At 36.5% G+C, this 18,210-nt stretch overlaps 1 protein-coding gene and 1 pseudogene across 1 annotated transcript in view; both read left to right on the top strand.

Annotated features, from left to right (window-relative positions):
- FBXL17 (F-box and leucine rich repeat protein 17) overlaps positions 1–18,210 on the top strand; it is a gene marked incomplete at its 5' end in the record, with an annotated part of 440,618 nt that overhangs the window by 367,324 nt on the left and 55,084 nt on the right. The gene's annotated exons all lie outside the window — the stretch shown is intronic.
- LOC112480825 lies at positions 2,058–2,175 on the top strand (annotated as a pseudogene).

Genomic DNA, 18,210 nt, shown 5'->3' with positions numbered 1-18,210 from the left:
TTGCAAAAGTATCTAAGAAAAAAAAAATCTATTTGATATACCTTTTATTTTATTATTACTTCTAAAGTACTAGGGCATAAAATGTTTTTCAGGGAAGTCTTGAGAGCACATTAACCTTAAAGATTTCTAACAATCACTAAGAATAGTATTCTCTTACCACTGACAACATTTTTTTAAAAGGATGTTTCCTAACATTTTGAGATGAGATATATATCTATAGGGGTGTGTGTGTGTGTGTGTGTGTGTGTGTATGTATATGTATATATGTATATGCATATATACATACATATATATATACAGAGAGAGAAGGAGAAACATGTATATGTGTATTCTTTTATTTTAAAGTCATTTTGAGAATAAAGTATTGTTTTGTTTGCTTTAGTTTGGTTTGTACAGCTAAGGCAAGTCAATAATATTTATATGCCTTTGCTAAGTTTCCTGCCAATGTAAAAGGGACAATTACTTTCAAACCAATTCTTAAGAGTCCTTGATTTTTGAATGCTGCTATTCACACGTAGCAACCAAAGAGTCTAATCTAGGTATACTTTGCATCTTCTGTAAGGAAGTAGACATATAAGTAATTTATAAATCTGCCACTTATTTAAACAGCACCTTATATGTACAAAGTACAATGAAACAAAATATTATTTTGTCGGTCTACTGACCATTCTTTTCTGTGGATAGGTGATGATAAACCTTTTTAGAACAACTCATTTCCCAGGCCACCTGACTTGAAGTCCATGTCTTCAGAACACATTTATATTTCTAGTCACAACAGTACTATGTTTTAGGCCAACATTTGACACCTACCTTTTAAACATAACTTTAGATACTTTACAAAGTACATCAAAGTACGTGATAAAATGTGTGTAAGCAGGGCAGTAGTTCAAAAAGCATTCCCATATTTTTTTAGGAAATACAATATGTAGTAAAAGATTCCAGCTCTTGAGACTCCTGAAGTCAGGGGCCTGTCTGAAATGCAGTCATAGTAATGATTTCTCTACCTCCCACCATAAGAACCTTAGGGACTATACTTCAGAAATAGTAACTAGAACCAGTCTGTAAATTAAATAGTGCATTTTTTTTTTGAAGAAAATTAAATCAAGAAAAAGTAGGAAAGAAAGTAAGAAAACAACTTTAACACTGGAAGTATGTACCTAGTTTTAAAAAGAAAAGAAAAAAACACCTTTGGTTAAATTCTCGTACTTTAAAAAAGGTTTAAGATGTAACTGAACTTGTCTGCTTATTTTCTAATATTGACTTTTAAAATTAAGAAAAAGACTCATTTAATTTGTGTAAGATGCTCATTTAATGTATTGAATGACAATCAAAAACTAGAATTGCTCTCTTTGAAATCTTCACTGCAATATGTGTAGTTAAAAATGTCATTTGAGATAGCATTTTTGCTTAAACTTCACTTTTAGATTATTATTATTCTACAGTGACGATAATTTCTTTCTCAAAGCTTGAATTTGTCATGGAAAGTAAGAGAGGTAGAGCTAATCTGAGTCAGTTATGCAGAAAAGAATTTCAGATGCCACAAAGGGATACAGAGCTTTTCAGGTCTTACAATATTGCATCTATGATGTCATAAGACTCCTGTGTTTGTGTTGTTTGGTAGCACAGTAACAGTTTCTTGTGTTCAAGAGTAGCTACAATCTTCATCTCACTCTAACAATCCAGACCTCTTCCTTTATATAATTTCTGTATGAAGCTGATTGTGTGGAGTATGAGTTCATATCCTTTCCTCCTCTTCCTCCAACCTCCATCTTTTTTAAGTTTCTAAAATGAAAATAAATGCAGTAGTCAAAGTCAGACAGTTAGGAAGAGATGTATCCTGGAATAAGTCACATATTTTTAACTTTTAACACTGTCCCACACTTTGCAAATTAAAGACTAGCAAGTCGAGATGAAAACCCACAAGCAGAATCAAAGAGATATGTAAGAAGTAAATAAATAGAATTAGAGACATTTCAAGGACTATTTTTTAATTCTGTTTGGGGATAGGATAGCGTTTAAAGTCTGTATACTTACCAGAAATTCCTCTATATGTTTGAGTCTACACCATGCTACCCTGAACGTGCCCGATCCTGTCTGATCTCAGAAGCTAAGCAGGGTCGGGCCTGGTTAGTACTTGGATGGGAGACCACCTAGGAAGACTAGGTGCTGTAGGTGTAAAAAATAAAAAATAAAAAAATAGAGGATTGTAAGCTGACAAGGTCCTTGCAATCTGTGAGGTCAACCAAGAGTTGCCTCACCTAAAAAAATAAACAAACAAACAAATAATAAAAATTCCTTATATATTTGAAACAATTAGGGAAACAAAAAGGCATTTAAATTTTACATTTCCAGGGGAGTTCCAGTTAACTCTATAAGAAGCCTATTAAGTCACATTATCTTAGATGTAATTTAAGTGGCTGTTTATTGTTGGTAAGTCAATAGTTGTAATGCATCTTTTCAGACTCTGTGTGTGGAGTGATTGATCAGTGAGGGGTGAATTTTGAGCAGGCTGTTAAAACTGGATAGAATGGCAAATGTAGATCTCATTCTTTACCTATTGATCCTATTTCTGTGCCTTGGCAATGGGAATCCAAATAACAACAATCAACCATTTACAAGGCACTTCTAACACAGATTATAGTATGTCCTTAGACAGTTCAGTACCATTTCATACCTCAAATAAGAAAACTGAGACTTCTTTCAAGTAATTTGGCTAAGGTCACATTGCTGGACCTCAAACTTGCATCTTCTGATTCTAAATCCTGTTCTTTCTTTACTGCTGCCTCTTCCTGTCTTCAGATACCATTTCGTTTTCCCTCTTCACACCACTTATATCTCCATTTTCAGCTTTCGTAATAACCATTACCTTATATCCAGTTCGTAGAATTCCTAGTTTATATCCACAGTCAACATTGAACTAGACATCCTGTGTATTTCTTAACAGTCTCCTTGCTTTTGATGGTGAGAGATTTTTTTTTAGGCTTAGAAGTAATTTAGATTATAAATACTGTTTTAGAGATAGTTTATGAGATTTTTCCCCCCTCTGCTATTCTTCCCAGTTTCTCTTTAAACTTATTTTAACAGATATCCCTTATTTTGAAATAGATCATGTTCAATTTGAATATTTTAAGATTGCCTTTGATTCTTAAAAACCTTTTTACCATATGCTAAAAGAGAAAAAAGACTGTCTTAGTTCAATGATTTCAGATACAATAATGCTTTTAAAACAAATCAAATTTGTTTTATTAAATACATTTGGGGTTGAGAGTTCAGTAGGCAACAGTCAGCACTTTATTTCAAACCGTTTAATGGAATTGCATAAAACAGATCAAGTAGTAGCAAGAGCACTCTCCTATCTTCACAGTAATTCCACCTGCTGCTAGCCACATGGCGGTCATTAAAATATCCCATTTCATTGTAATCATAGAGAGTTTTAAACATAAACATATTCCTTAAAGGTAGTCCTTTAAGAAAAACTAGTATTAGCTAATATTACTATTCAAAAGATAGATTGTACCAAAGAGAATATTCCATTAGATGTTTCATAAAGTCATAAAATAAACTGTCTATTCTCATGAACAATTCATTGAGTGAAAAGTTACTGATGTTTATGAGATGCCAGGTCATGTGCAAAGTGCTGAAGGAAACATTAAAAAGTGCTGGATAAAAATCCTTCTGCTAAGGAGAAAAGACTAGACCAGTGTCTTTCAACATCTTTGCCTCTTTCCATTAACATCGAATTCACCTGCAGAATTTGTTAAAACTGCAGATTCCTGGACCTCACCTCAGACCTACCCAATCATAATCTGCAGTTAGGATCCAGGAATCTGCACCTTTAAATAAGTTATCCAGTGATTTTGTGGTTCATTAGTTTGAGAGGCACCTGTATTGCAAGAAGACAGATACAAAAAGAAATAAGTGTATCACCAAGTGATTATAATTCTAATAGAACTGTCATTGATAAATACTTTATTTAAATTTGTATTTCTAATGAATGTAAAATGTGACTATGTGACCTATCATATGGAGTGAACACATGGATAATTTATCTAAAATTCCATGCCTAAGGTGCCTTTAAATTTTAACAGAAATTAATTAAACATATTGTTCTAGAGATTCTTTATGTCTTGAACTAGAAATGTCAGAATGAAGTCATGTTTACAAGGAGTAGGAGTAAATCTGCCATGCAACAAAGTAGAAAGATACCTGTTTAAATTACTCAATTAAAAAAATTCTCTGTAACATGAATAACTCAAAAATGCTAAAGAAGTCTTGGCTTCTTATACACTTCATAGCAAAAGCAATATCAAGTGACTTTACTTGAGGTCAGCACTACTGCCTGGTCTGTTTAGATGTGCAACTGGCAGAGTCTCAGAAGTGTCAACTGCTCAGCTCAACCAAAAGTGGTAGTTCACAAAGACCAGCTATATAGTCTGTATAAATAGTCCCAAGGAAAATGTCCTTATTTACTTTTTACCCAGCACTACAAAATGATAAATAGAGCTAAATTCTAAAAAATGCTTGAACAATCAATAGGAAATGTCAAGGTAGAAAATATTGACAAGCTAGTATAAATAAAGCTTTTTAAAACAAGGATATAGCTTTCCAATATTTATTAATAAGGTACTAATTCCTATAAGCCAGTCACCTTTTATGGATAAGCATGCAGTAACAGTTTGTGCTATAGGTCATAATTATATGTAAATAGGTAACACAGTGAAGTGAAATATAAATGAACTTTAGGATGTTGCTAGACTCCTATTCACCTCACTTCCTTCTTTGTATTTATTCATTTAACGAATGCTCGTTGAGTGGCAATGCCAGACACTGTCTTAGGCACTGAGACTGCAGCCTGGAATAAGCTTGCATAATCACGTATACCACTTGGGGTTTGTATGCTAGTTTGTATGCTAGTCCACAAAAACATGAATCAACCAAGAAATAAAATAGTTCTTAAGGGAATTTACAAGATTCTGTGACAGAAAATAGTGTGGGGGTCCAACTTTTTGCAGAATTATCAGAAGGGCTACTCTTAGAAGGAAATATCTAAGCCCCGAACTGAAAGATGAGAAGGAGCCAGGCACAAGAAGAGTTGCATGAAGAAACTGAGGAAACGAAAGCCACAAAGGCCCTGCACGGAAGAGTTTGGTAAGTCGAAGGAACTGATGAAAGACCAACACGACCTGAATGACAGGAAGAATGCACAAGAAGTCAGATACGTGAACTGTCCTATGTAGGCAGTGGTGATGCACTTGGCCTTTATTCTAAATGCAGCGGGAAGCCGCTGAAGAGTATTATTCAGAGAAATGTGATCAGAACTACTGTTTAAATATTTTACTTTGGCTGTTGTATACAGAGTAGATTGGAGTCGGGGACGGGGTGGAAAGATGACCAGTTGGACTATCTCTGTGGTCTGAGGAGAGATGATGGTGGCCATTGGAGGGGTCAAAAGTGAACAGATTCAAGGTATATTTTGGAGGCAGAATGAATAGACTTTGCTGATGCATTGAATTTTCTTTTGGAATTTACATGAAGTTGTTAGAGCATTATTTTCAGAAAGAATATGGTATATAAGTCCAAACTTTATGGGTGTAGAAATGTAGGGGAATAGGTAATAAAATGTTCACAGCTGCTACCTCCCGGATCCCATTCCCCTTCTCCATCCTGGATTCTGTCCTCTTTAGGGAGATCATCACAGAAACACTTTGCCTTTGTGTACACAGGTGGGGGAAGAGGAGGAGCAGTCACTCTCCTACAGCCTTTCTCTCTTTGATTCCTCCCACAAAGAACTGTAAGCATTATGGGGTCCTGTAATTATATCAGCAAATGGTTCTTGGAAGCATTATGTTTTATAAGTATATAGTTCCAACTCCTATTTTTGTCTTCTACACCATGTTCATATTTTCAATAAATCAACATTTTAGATTGAGAGTAAAATCCAAGAAAATCTACTGAAGCATTTAGAAACTCTAAAATCAGAAATATATATGTGTATATATTTAAAATAGTTTCATTTTTACTAGAGTACACTTATATACCCTATCATAGTTAAATATTGTTTTTATAATAATTTAATATGTTTTCCCACTAAGTAGTAGTAAAAGTAATTTTAGAGCATTTAGGTTAATTTATCAGATTTAATAATGCCAAACAAATGGGACTCATTTTAAGTAATGAGACTAGAGTAGGAAAAGAAGCATCAAGAAAAATCGGAAACCACAGCATAATTAGATTTAGGCTTTCAAAAGCATTTGTCTCCATTTCCTCCACCCCACCCCAAAGGAAATAACAGAACAAGCCATTTAAAAATGAATTCTTCTCTGAAGACTTTCCCTATTGTGTCTGTTTAGTCGTCACAGTTTTCAATATTGACAGTGAGTTTCTTTTCACCACCAATATGGCAAAGTTCTTTTGAGTTAGAAAGAGATTTCACCTTTCATTGCCTTGTGTTATTTCCCCTCTACTGAACTATGTAAAGAAAGGTAAATGGTAAAATGGCAGTGTATGAGATGGAGAGCCTTAGGTTTTTCACTCTCACACAAGGAGATTTTTTTTTTTTCCTTCTGGTATCAGTGTACATTTTTTAAAAAAATCTGCTTTAGCAAGAAACTCTTCTTCCAGAGAGGTAATTAGGAAATATATAACTTCTTCTTTAAGAGCATGTTTTCTACAAATGGTTGCATGCTCTTGCAGTGATGACTGCATAATCGTAGGCAGGCCCATAGCTAAATAACAGACCAGAGAACCTTACTCGGAAGATTAGGCATACATGCCTTTTGCTCTTACAGTCATAATATGTTAGATATTAATCCAGTTAAAAGCACTGCTTCTTTCTCTTTAGGCTCTGTCCACCCCATAAAATAAAAGTTTGAAACTACTGACCAGTAAACTAAATGGGCAAACTGCATGCTTTCTTTAAATCTGAGCATATAAGATCATTTATAATTAGTAGTAACTGTTGGGTTTCTGTATGTAAAACTAAAATGCAATATTATTTCTAAATGCAATATAGGAATACCTAGTTAATATTTTGGGAAGTTCATCTTTGCCAACTTTCTAAAAAATCAAAGTAGCTTTTTGTCTCTTAGAATGAATCCTAGAGCCAAACTCTCTTAAGTAAATAAAGGTTTAAAAGAATAAATGTTTCACAACTAAGGGTGTGATGGATTGCTACTGTATATGTATTTTCCTGCAAAGCTAGTCAAAGGCTTTTCTTCCCCCCACTACCTCTTTAATCTTAGTGAAAAGCTTTCCTTAGAGCTTGAGCGGGCCCCCTAGGAGCCCTATTTTCTCTTTATATGTTTCTACATGCTGCTTGTCTTTACCAGTTTATAAGATATACTCACGTTTCCTATACCAGTGTTCAAAGAGCAATCGTATTTTCTCATATTAATTATTGTTTAGAATTTCCTTTGTTGTGGTTTAAAGGAACTATCCAAGAACCTCTTTTCCCCGGGCAGCCTTAATATTTTTAAAGGCGCCATAGATGGATGGTAAGAAATTAATCACTTTATAATACCACTTGCCATCCTTAAAATATTTGGATATTTAATCTCTAAATGCCAAATGAGGTCAGTTATGAGGACAGGTGAATTTAAAAGAGTAATTGCTAACATGATATGAAAAAAAAAGTCCTGTGCAACCTCCTTCATTCTTGCTCTCCTTAACTTCTTGAAATACATGTAGAGTACCAATCAGCACATGTCAAGAAAAAGGGTTGGTTATGTTGAGTGTCAATTTATCATCATCATTTTTTTTAATTGAGAGTTTTTTCCCAAAAAACGAATACTTCTTTGAAATTGAAGAACCTTTTTTTCAGAAGAAAAATACTGTGTTAGTGAAAAATATAACCTTGTGATAGATAATATGCTCTTTTATATTCAGTTTTATTTACTAGAGAACCATTATGTGTTTACAGTTGAAGTCTTATGAGAGCTTATTAATTGGAAAAATTCTTTTATGTATGTTTTGTTTTTCACATTTGGCTCATAATCTTTTATATAAAAGGAAGCGATTGTTCTTAGTTATTGGGCAGATGGGATGCTCAAGAATCAAAGACTTTAAAGCTTTCTAAAGGGCCTTAAGTACTCGCTTGCTTCTCTTCAAAATCTGGGTAATATAACTCTGGAGTAGGAGTTGCCATTGCATTTTTTTTCCTCATATGGCAGATCGCCTACAGCATGCAAGGTGGCTCTGAGCTGTTATTTAAATATTGTTATTATGTAGTTGCAGTTTTTATTATTAAAAGCTGTTTGTTACTTACAGCATGTCACTCTGTCATGGCTAGTTCACCAAAATAGATTAACTTTAACATTTTAAATATTTGAAGAGAACTTGATTTAGCGTTAATTTTTCTATTTAGTGTTTTTTATGAAAAGTCATAGGACTTTAGGGGCATCATTTTAATAACCATTAAGATCTAGTCTATGGACGATGTTAAGTTTAGCATTTTTTTTAATTCCTCATTCACCTGTGCAATTTACACTTATTGTTTTTAGATGCATCGTTTATTGTTTTATGTTTTTACATGTTTAATCAGTAATTTTATTGTGCTTTGTTTTTAGACAAAACTTATGTCAGTAGTTCAACAACAAAAAAAACAGATTTCCAGTTCATGCACCAGCAAAATCCTTAACTTAGAGAAGTCAAATACAGATAGCTAAAAAATGTGCACTAGTAACTAAAAAAAGAAAAATGTTTTTCTTGAGGTGCTAAATGTTCCTAATTTATTTTGAAGCAGAAAATAAATATTGCCACTAGTACCCTCTGTACTTGCTTCCCTTCATATTACTATCTTTTTAATGCTAATGACGATGATAATGATAATAATAAAGGAGATTTACTTCTTCACCTAGCTCAGGCAGACTAGTTATTCTGCCTTCCTAACTTTTGACCCGAGAAACAACTGTTAGGCAAGTAAGACATTTACCAGAGATCGCAACACATTTTAATTACCAATTAAACATTAGAATACTCTTACTGTACACAAGGTAGACACATGAATTGACTTATACAGGAGATGCAGGGAGAAAGGTTAGGGAAAGGATGTGGGTAGCCCAAAGAATTATGACTAGTATAATCAGTAAATGAAAATGCAAGTAATACAGATTTGTGTGTGTGTGTGTGTGTGTGTGTGTGTGTGTGTGAGAGAGAGAGAGAGAGAGAGAGAGAGAGAGAGAGAGAGAGAACAACTATGTTAGCAACCCCACATATTACTTAATCTGTCTGCAAGCCCAGAGCAAATAAATATTCATTAAGCAGGCTCCCCACTCCTCTTCCTCATCTAGGTCATCCTTTAGTTTAGTGCAAGGTTAAGAGTTTGACCTCTAGAATCAGCCCTGCCATTTACAGCTGCAGAACCATCATCAAGATACGTACCCTTTCTAAGTCACTAAACATCATCTGTAAAATTGGATTTATGCAACAGGTATTCGATGAGTGTCTTATGTGTTTTAGGTACTATTCCAGGAGCTGAGGCTTAGCAGTGAACCAAATAAAGTCTATGCCTGCCATGGTATCTACCTCACAAGGCTGTTGAGTCAACAGGATACAAGGTTTGGCACAGTACGTGATAGAGGATGTGCTCAGTCAATGTTAGTTGCTATCTTCTTCATTATCAATGCCATATTTTGTGTACAAAGCACTGCATTAGGTGTTATAAAATGCAAAAAAAAAAGGTCTTGTACTCTATTTTTTAGCATTGTTTCTTTGCATATTTAAGATATAGATTTCTTTAGGTTATAATTCCTGAGAATAGACTCTGAGGCAAGGCTTTGAATGCAAGTAGTTTGTTTAGAGGATTATCCCAAGAAACACTAGGAAGAGAGTGGAGGTGGAAAAGTGGGCAGGAAAAGAAAGCCATTAGTGGCTACATCAAGGAACACATTACTACAGTATGCAGCTAGGGCACAAGGGCTCAATCCCACCCAGGAGTCTCTAGAAGATGACATAGAGCTTCCTGTGAGTTGTCTCTCCAAGGAGAAAAGAAACTGGAGTATTTATCTACCATTCTTTTCTGTCATTCCAAGGGCTCCTTCTGGGGAGTTAATTCCATGGCATTTCCAACGAGCACCGTATGCAACCTCGGCGTGCTCCGGGGCCAGAGAGCCCTCTCCGTGAAGTCACAGGTGCTTGCAACAAGGAAGCTGTTGGCCTTTTCAAACATAGTGATCATTAAAGAGATATGGGAGGGCACCAGTAGCATTTGCTACATCGATCTTCACCCCAAAACTACAACATAAGGCTGTATGTGGCAAGGACAAAATACATAGAAACATAAGAGGAGTGTACAAACGCTGGATCTATCATTCTTTTTTAAGAATAAGGGTGAGAACATTAGTATGGAAATGCAGCTCCTGACTTACATAAAGGAAACATACTTGAGAATTTTTCTTTCTAAAAGCATCACAAGTTATTGTTTGGCAATGAGGAATATTTCAGAATGGTCACCACTTTTTGATCAGCTCTTTTATCAAATTAGAACTTAATTATGTAACATCTATATGAAAAATCAATCCTTTTTTTTCCCTTAGTTGCTGAAGCACTTGGACACTCCAAAGTAAATTGAATCTTTACATCAATTTTCCAGGAAAAGAAACAATAATATCTTTGTCCTTGAGGTTCCACTTGACAGGGTCAAAGCAATTCTCTCATTGTATTATATCATAACACAAATCGGAAAATGCAAAGATTTCAGAATTGCTCTATTTCATATATGATCTTCTTAGCTTGCCTCTGAAGCCGAGCAAGGGTGTTATTAGGCACAAGAAATTTTGTTGAATTCTTAAATTGGTCTCGAGAATTTTGTGATGGGTGGCTTACTCAGTTTAAAACATCATATGGTGAAATTGCTTTTAGGTTAAAAGGAGAGTTCCTCAGATTCTTTTTAGAGCAGATCCTTTCAATTACTTGGTTAAGTTCAGAGTTGCTAAATGGTAAAGTGTAGAGGCTCTGTGTTCGTTGGTGGTGAAAATGATAAAATGAGAGTTCTAGGAGGAGAAAAAGAGCAACTTCAAGGCCAAACTTGAAAGTTTTACAGAGGTTTAGTACTGGCCCAACCACTTATTTTTCTTTTTTCAACCCTGCTTATTCTGAATAATCTAAACCTTAATTAATGATTATTAATTTGACATGAAGCTCTATGCAAATGCCCAGATACCATCTGGAGTATTTTACCCAGTTACATGTAATAAATATTTCTCTAATAAGACTTCTTGTACCCAATTAGGAATATATGTGGCTCTCTGCCATGAAGCTTAGCTTTTAGTGGAATTTAAACCACGTAAATGCTGACAAATAAAAAGATATTTTATGTACTTCATATTTTTGGTGTTTTTTGATGAAGGCTACAAACAGGTCTCAGAGGCACACTCTCTCAAAAGTCAAGTGTCACTGAAGCTCAGATGTCATCTCCACAGGTAGAACTTCTCTGATTACTTCATCTAAAATAATCCCCCTTCCTTACCTCTCACCTTTATCATGTTTCATTTTCTTCAGCACATTCATCACTATCTTGTGTTCTTTATTTATTCTTTTTCCTTTGTTTGTATGTTTGTCTGACTTTGCCCATTGGAATGTTACTGCCGTGGGGGAAAAGAATTTATCTGTCTTATTCATTGTTATATCCCAATGTCAAGGACAGTGCTTCCCACAAAGTGGGCGCTCAATAAATTTTTGTTGAATGAATCAATGAAAGAATGGATATTAAGATCTTATGTCCTTGAAAATAAATGTAGCATATCAAGTACCTTAGTGTTTTAGGGAAGGAACTTTAACTCTTTCTAACTTAAAAAATGCATTTTTATTTCATTGCAGCAATAATATAAAAGTCTGGGAAAGAGGCAACCTCTCACGAATAGAAGCTGAGCTGTTGGCCACAGATTTTCTGACAAGGAAGCACTAGAATGGCCAGGAGCAGACAGTCTTGGTCGGTGTGCCAGGCAGCTGTGAAACTGTACTAGTGAAGTACTGGGGAATTAGGACAACATGAATCAGCCCAGAAACAGGAGAAATCAAAGGCTCAGTAAATCCCCACTTTCTCATGGCTCAGGCATCCCAGCCATTCCCCGGTTTCAGGATCTACTGAGCAAGACCAGGAATAAGATGAACATGCCATTATGCCACCAGATAAAAGCACAGGCTAAATGTATTCAAGATACACACACCAAGGTTCTTTGGAGTAATTCAGTCTGTGTTTTCCTGAAATGATAGGTCATTTGTTCTTTTAGCAAATATTTATCAAGCACTTTGGTGCACTAATACTAGACTCCAGTCTCACCCCTTCCTTCTCCTCCTACCCGCCCCCCCCCCACAGAGTCATGCTTTTTGGGATTTTATTATTTATTAACCTTTCATGTAAAATTTGATTTGGAAAAAAGGCTTAACCACTACAAGCCCAGCAAGCCGCCTCTGCACACCTTATGAACACTAGCAGGGAGTGCTTTAGGTACTAGACAGATACACTTATTCTAGAACACAGAATGAATGCCTTACGTCCTACCAGAGTAGTCCTTTATGCCCTCAAGAAGTTGGGAAGACTCCAAGCTTATTTTCAAAATGGCACCATTTACATGCAGCTCCCCCCACCCCCCGCCCTGCCCTTTTTTTTAAGGTGGCAGATGACCCTGCGCCTTTTTGGTAATCGAGATTGAAAGTCTGGTTTTCTCTTGTTACAATAAGCTGATTCTGGCTTCTTATTTTACTGAATATGAAAAAGCTGGGCTTTGGGGATTGCTCTGTTATATTTCAGAAGATGTGACAGGAAGTTTTATTTTAAAACACTACCATGATCCATGTACTTACCGACAGAAAATGTTGGTTTAAAAACATAAAAGACAATGTCAATCTTAAAGAAATTGGGTGCAGCCAGACTGTTAAAAAGAGAAGTCAATTACTGAAGATATCTCATCCTCATTCATTGAGCTCTCAGGGAGAGTTTTATTAACCTACTGTGTTTCCAGGGTCTATATAGTCTTCTGCTCAGTGGGCCATTACCCAGTGGGATTGAACTGGGTGAGATACTTGCATAGAGTCACCATCTTCTTAACCATAATGAAAACTATATCATATTGCCTTTTGAATCTGTTTGAAGGGAGAAATATTTAGGGAAATTTTTTTTTGGAAAGAAAAAAAGATAATTGAAAAGCTCTGTATTCATCTTTCTTTGCCCTAGGACATTGATTTTTCAGACGTAATGTATTACATGGTGAAATAGTCCCGTGGACCTTCATACATATTAGTGACTCCAGTGCCTACAGCACACATTGCAAACCTTCCACATTCAGAGATTCAGTGTGCCTTGTGGTATTTCTGTCTGACCTCAATCCATTTTGGAAAGAAAATGTTTCATACACTAAGGGAAAGTAGGTCTTATAGGCCTCTCTCTGGCTTTCCTGCCATCACTTGGTACCTATGTAGGGAAGCCAGTGACAGACATCCTTGTTCAAAATCTGGTGATACCCAGATCCCTGCCACGAACTTCAGGATCCATGTTTCACTCGGCTGGCTCCCAGCAGTTTTGTCCTACCTGTGTGGTGACAAAGAAATGTGAACTTTATATTCAGCAGATGCTCCATAGATATTGAAATTGAATTGAATCAGACTCAGTAAATCTGAGCCAAATCAGGTTTGAGTTATATGACTGTATCTTTCCAGGAAAGCAAGAAATGGAGTGGGGAGCAGCAGTGATAGATGAAAGAGAGAGAGAAATCGAGTCTTTTTCAATTTCAGACACAGGAGGCCCATGCAAAAAAAAAGAGGAGAGATTTTCTCTATGTAGAGATTGAGGAGGAGTTTCTCCCTCCCCCATCCTAGGTGTGACTGTTCCTGGCTAACTCTGTGGCCCATGCATGGTTTCTGTTACCACGCACTTCTCTTCTGATCTGACCTCTCAGTTGCCCTGCTTCCGGGCTAATATCGGGGATGTGAGGCAGTGCTGGATCATAGGAGACTGCACCAGCCACCTTGATTCCTCACCAGCGAAGCATAAGTGTCGGTCTGTTCACCCTGGCAGCTCTCATTGCCCTGTCCTGGTTTTCGATATCCATAACAACAGCTCGCTTGGGTTTAACTTTCCAGGTTCTATATGGAGTTGTGTTTTGTATAATAAATAAGAAATTTGGACTTGCTGCCTCCATTTTCTCCAATCCTTTCTATGGCCGGCCCCTCCCTTTATTCCAGCCCACCGGCTATGCCTTGCCCTTTGCCACACTGCTTTCTGCTTCTCAACTGTATTACTTTGAACCAATCGATACCAAGTTTGGAGTTACTGTATATATCTTATGACTGTATATGAAAATATGTGGAATGTATGGGGATGTATGCGAGTGTGGGAATGCAGCATACATGCCCATCTACTGCCCTCTGCATTGTATGTGGTACATAAAAGGGCAGTGGAAAGCAAACCAAATTCCATGTCTAAAGCAAGGACACTGTTGTAAAAATTTGAAATTTTAATCCAAATTTGGCAGTAAATGGTTAGCATTTTCTAAAGCTAGTACCCTATCTCCTAACACTTTACACTAAAACCCTACCAAAGGATACTCTGAACCGAAATCTGAAGAAGGTTTCAATTTATCATTAATGATAGAAAGCTCCTCAGACCTTACCAGACCTCTCGTGACTATTTATTAGTAAATAATATTGTTATAAATGGATTTCTCCCTAAAAAATGTACCCTAACCTCAAATAACTATAGACTTACACACTTTTTGAAAAAAATGGGTTTCTTTTATTCTTAAAGCAGAATAAAAGAAAAAAGTCTTTACTAACTATGTTTTTCTTTTTTCTTTTTATGTATTTCACATGCAAATGTTTTTTAAAAGTTCCCTTTAGATTCCTGCAGCATTAAGTTTAAACACTATTGCACTTGGTAACTTTAGCACACATTTTCTTTTACAACTAGTATGATGAAAAGAACTCAGAGATGTTCAAACTTACAGAATTTCTGAATAACCTTCGTGGACTATAATATGTCATTGTGCTAAGAACGTGTGAATAATTAATTTTTTGACAAGGTTGGAAGTAAAAATTCAGTGACCACTTCCCTTATTCCAATTTAAATCTGAAACCTTCTATTCAAATTGTGTCTTGCCAGATTAACAATATAATGCTGTTTTTACTTCGTTTATTATAGTCAAGCAATGTTCATTTTAAAATATTTTCTCCTTTGAATATTCATGTGGCTATATCCTGTGGCTTTGTGGTATATATAATAGCACATATTTTTTCAACATGGAATAAAGAAAGAAGTGCTATGAAAATAGAAACGAATTGTATATTGTGCTCCTGACATGAGCAACTTAGTTCCTAGTGGGATCGTGGAGCACTTTTCATGGTTTTTAAAGGAAAGCAGGAACTTGTAGTAGTGACAAAATTACACCGTGGAGACCTCTTAAACACTTAGCCTAGGTGAACATTAAACCTATCTCTTCAATAGGTTTATTACAGGATTAGGCACTTTCTGGAGATTCACTCTGCCTTTGGCATTGAAGTAAATTTGGTTTCTGCTAGATTTTTAAAAGGTGCTATATAAAAGTCATTCATTTTTCTCAAAACTTCATTTCAGATTTTGGGGTATAGATTTTTTCATATCTTAGCCATCACCCCATTGTTGCTTAAAGTTGACCATCTAAAAAAAAATCTCAGATTGATATTGAACTAGGTTGTTCCAATCCGTTGTAGTAATTCATATTCGCCCAAAATTATGTTAACTCTTTATGGCCACCAGAATTTTGCTGATTAAGTACAAAGTCAGCGCTGCTAAGACTTGTGAGCCATATGTTAAGATTCACATGCACAGTTTCAGTATGAAGATGACAGGTCCAGTCACTTCAATTCCCAATTTGCAAATTTGTCGAAAAAGAAAATATGTCATTTTGAAATAGCTAGTGACCGAAGAAGAGTCACAACACTAAATAATTTTGCTGTTTTGGCTTAAGTTTGGAGTATGCATTTTGCAACCGTGGTGTAAAACAAGATTTTAAAAGGTTATTCGGTTGCACTATCTAGCCATCATTCAATTTATTCTTTAAATATTTATTGTACGGTGTATCACAGGCATTATTCTGGGTGCTGGAGATAAAGCAGTGAAGAAAACAGGGAAAAATCTTTTCCCTTGAGGGCTTTACATTCTGATGTAAATAAATAAGTAAAATCAGCTAAGTGGGATAGAGACAAATAAGGCAGGGTAGCAGGATGAGAAGAGGACAGGAAGCAGTGTCATTTTAAGAAAAGGAGTGAGGATGCCTCACTGAGAAGGGAACTCTAAAAGAAAGATCTGAAGACAGTGAAATGATGAGCCATGAAGATTTGGAGAGTTACGCACACCAGGTGCAAAGGCCATGAGACAGGAGGATGGTTCGTTTGTTGGAAAAACAGGGATGGGAGCAGTGTGGCTGGAGTGGAGTGAGCAAGAGCAGAGAAATAAGAGATAAGACCTAGCAGTAAAAGGGGCAGAGCTTGTAAAACCTTTGTGGCATTTCTCTGAGTGAGGTGAGAACCCACAGATGGCTCACGTGTGGAGGTGATTCACTTTAAAAGGATCCCTTAGGCTGTCCATGAGAATAGATTCTAGGGAGACAAAGGCAGATGGAGAGCTAACAGGCGGCTGTTGGCCACCATCAGTAGTCCAGGCAGGAGAGGAAGTTGGCTTGGACCCCAATGGTAGCAGAGGAGTTGGGAAGAAGCCGAGGATTCTGAACCAATGGAATGAAGAGCCAACAGGACTTGCTAACAGGGTGGGTATACATGTGAGAGGAAGAGAGGAGTCAAGACTGCCGAAGTTAGAGGCTCCATTAGTTGTTATGCAGTTGCCAAAACGAGGGCCTTACATATTCTTTTTCTTTATGAAGAAAACATATTCTGTTTCTGTCTGTAAAAAGAACAACATGATACAAATAGTATTTGTTGTAAACAAAGTTTTACTGTGGTATAACATAAAATAGAGATGCTACTTGAAAATTAAGTTACCAAATGCCCATGTTCTGTAATACACCTCCTCCTCCAAAAGTACAATCCACAAATAATGCAAGTGGGTGGGGGTGGGGGTGTCAAGTTTGAAATATAAGCAGAACAAAAACAAGAGCTCATGCATGAGTTTCCTGGATCAGGAGACAAAATCCAGAGGACGGCTGAGCAAAAATTGATTGGTATAGTTACTCACTCAGCCAGGCTAAGCACTGGGACTCAGTGAAGGAATATGACACATTCCTGGTCTTTGAGGAGCTTAAAACGTAGTGAAAGCACCCTGCTCCCACTGTAACTCAGTGGAGCACTAGGATTTTATTTATACCATTTACAGAGATGTCAGTGATGTAACAGTAGTTAATGTCAGTAATTTCAACTATAGATATATTAAATGTAGACCTATGAAGATAAATAGTTCCACGTACATTTTTTATGTATACGTAGACCAGCACTATAGGTATGTGAATGCAAACATCCATATTCTTGTTCCAGATTTTCGTATTCAGAAACTGCTTGGCTACTGTGATCAGGAAGAGCAGTAGTAAACTAAGAGTTCATATAAGCTACTCAAAGTTTTCTGTCCACAAAAAAGTTCCATTTGGAAGTTAGTACCCAAGTTAATGAGAAGATACTGATCCAGATTCCTTTTAAACATCTTAGGCATTGAGTAGCAGGGTACTGAGATGTGCAGGAGTCCCCCGCCAGCTCTGAAAGGTGCCCCGGCCCAGGTTACAACTGTCCAAGGAGGTTGGAGAGCAGTTGTGTGCAGACTCTCTGCATCATGTCTGGCGTTGCCATAGTGAGGGCTCCCCGCACCAAGGGAGATCTGCCTCTCCTGCAGAGCAGGCCCCCATTGCACCCACTCTTCTCCCACCAGGGAGCCGAGGGAGCAGCTTGCTTTCTTGTGTCAGCAGATCTGCCTTTATCCTCAGCAAAGAATGAGGGGATGTTAACCTGGCAGACCAAAGTGAGGAAGGTAGAATAAGACCTTAACTCCTCAGTAACGTTTCTATGATCCTGTACTAAACTGAAATAAACATTTAAACATTTAAACATTATGTGCCCAGTGGAAGGTAAATAATAATCTACTTGTTTCTGGATTACTCTTGTGAAATTTTACTTCTGTTTAACTCATATAAGTTCCTGAGTTGTTTTTTCCCTTCCCCCATCCCCTCCTAATTCTAAGCTGCCTTTAACTTGTTTGGGAATAAACCAAAATGAAACAAAATCACACATTCTAAATTG

Source organism: Pteropus alecto, unplaced genomic scaffold (genome assembly GCF_000325575.1).
Source record: "Pteropus alecto unplaced genomic scaffold, ASM32557v1 scaffold20, whole genome shotgun sequence".
Lineage (NCBI taxonomy): Eukaryota > Metazoa > Chordata > Mammalia > Chiroptera > Pteropodidae > Pteropus > Pteropus alecto.
Note: the sequence above shows the minus strand (reverse complement) of the source record. Positions and strands in the feature narration are given on the sequence as shown.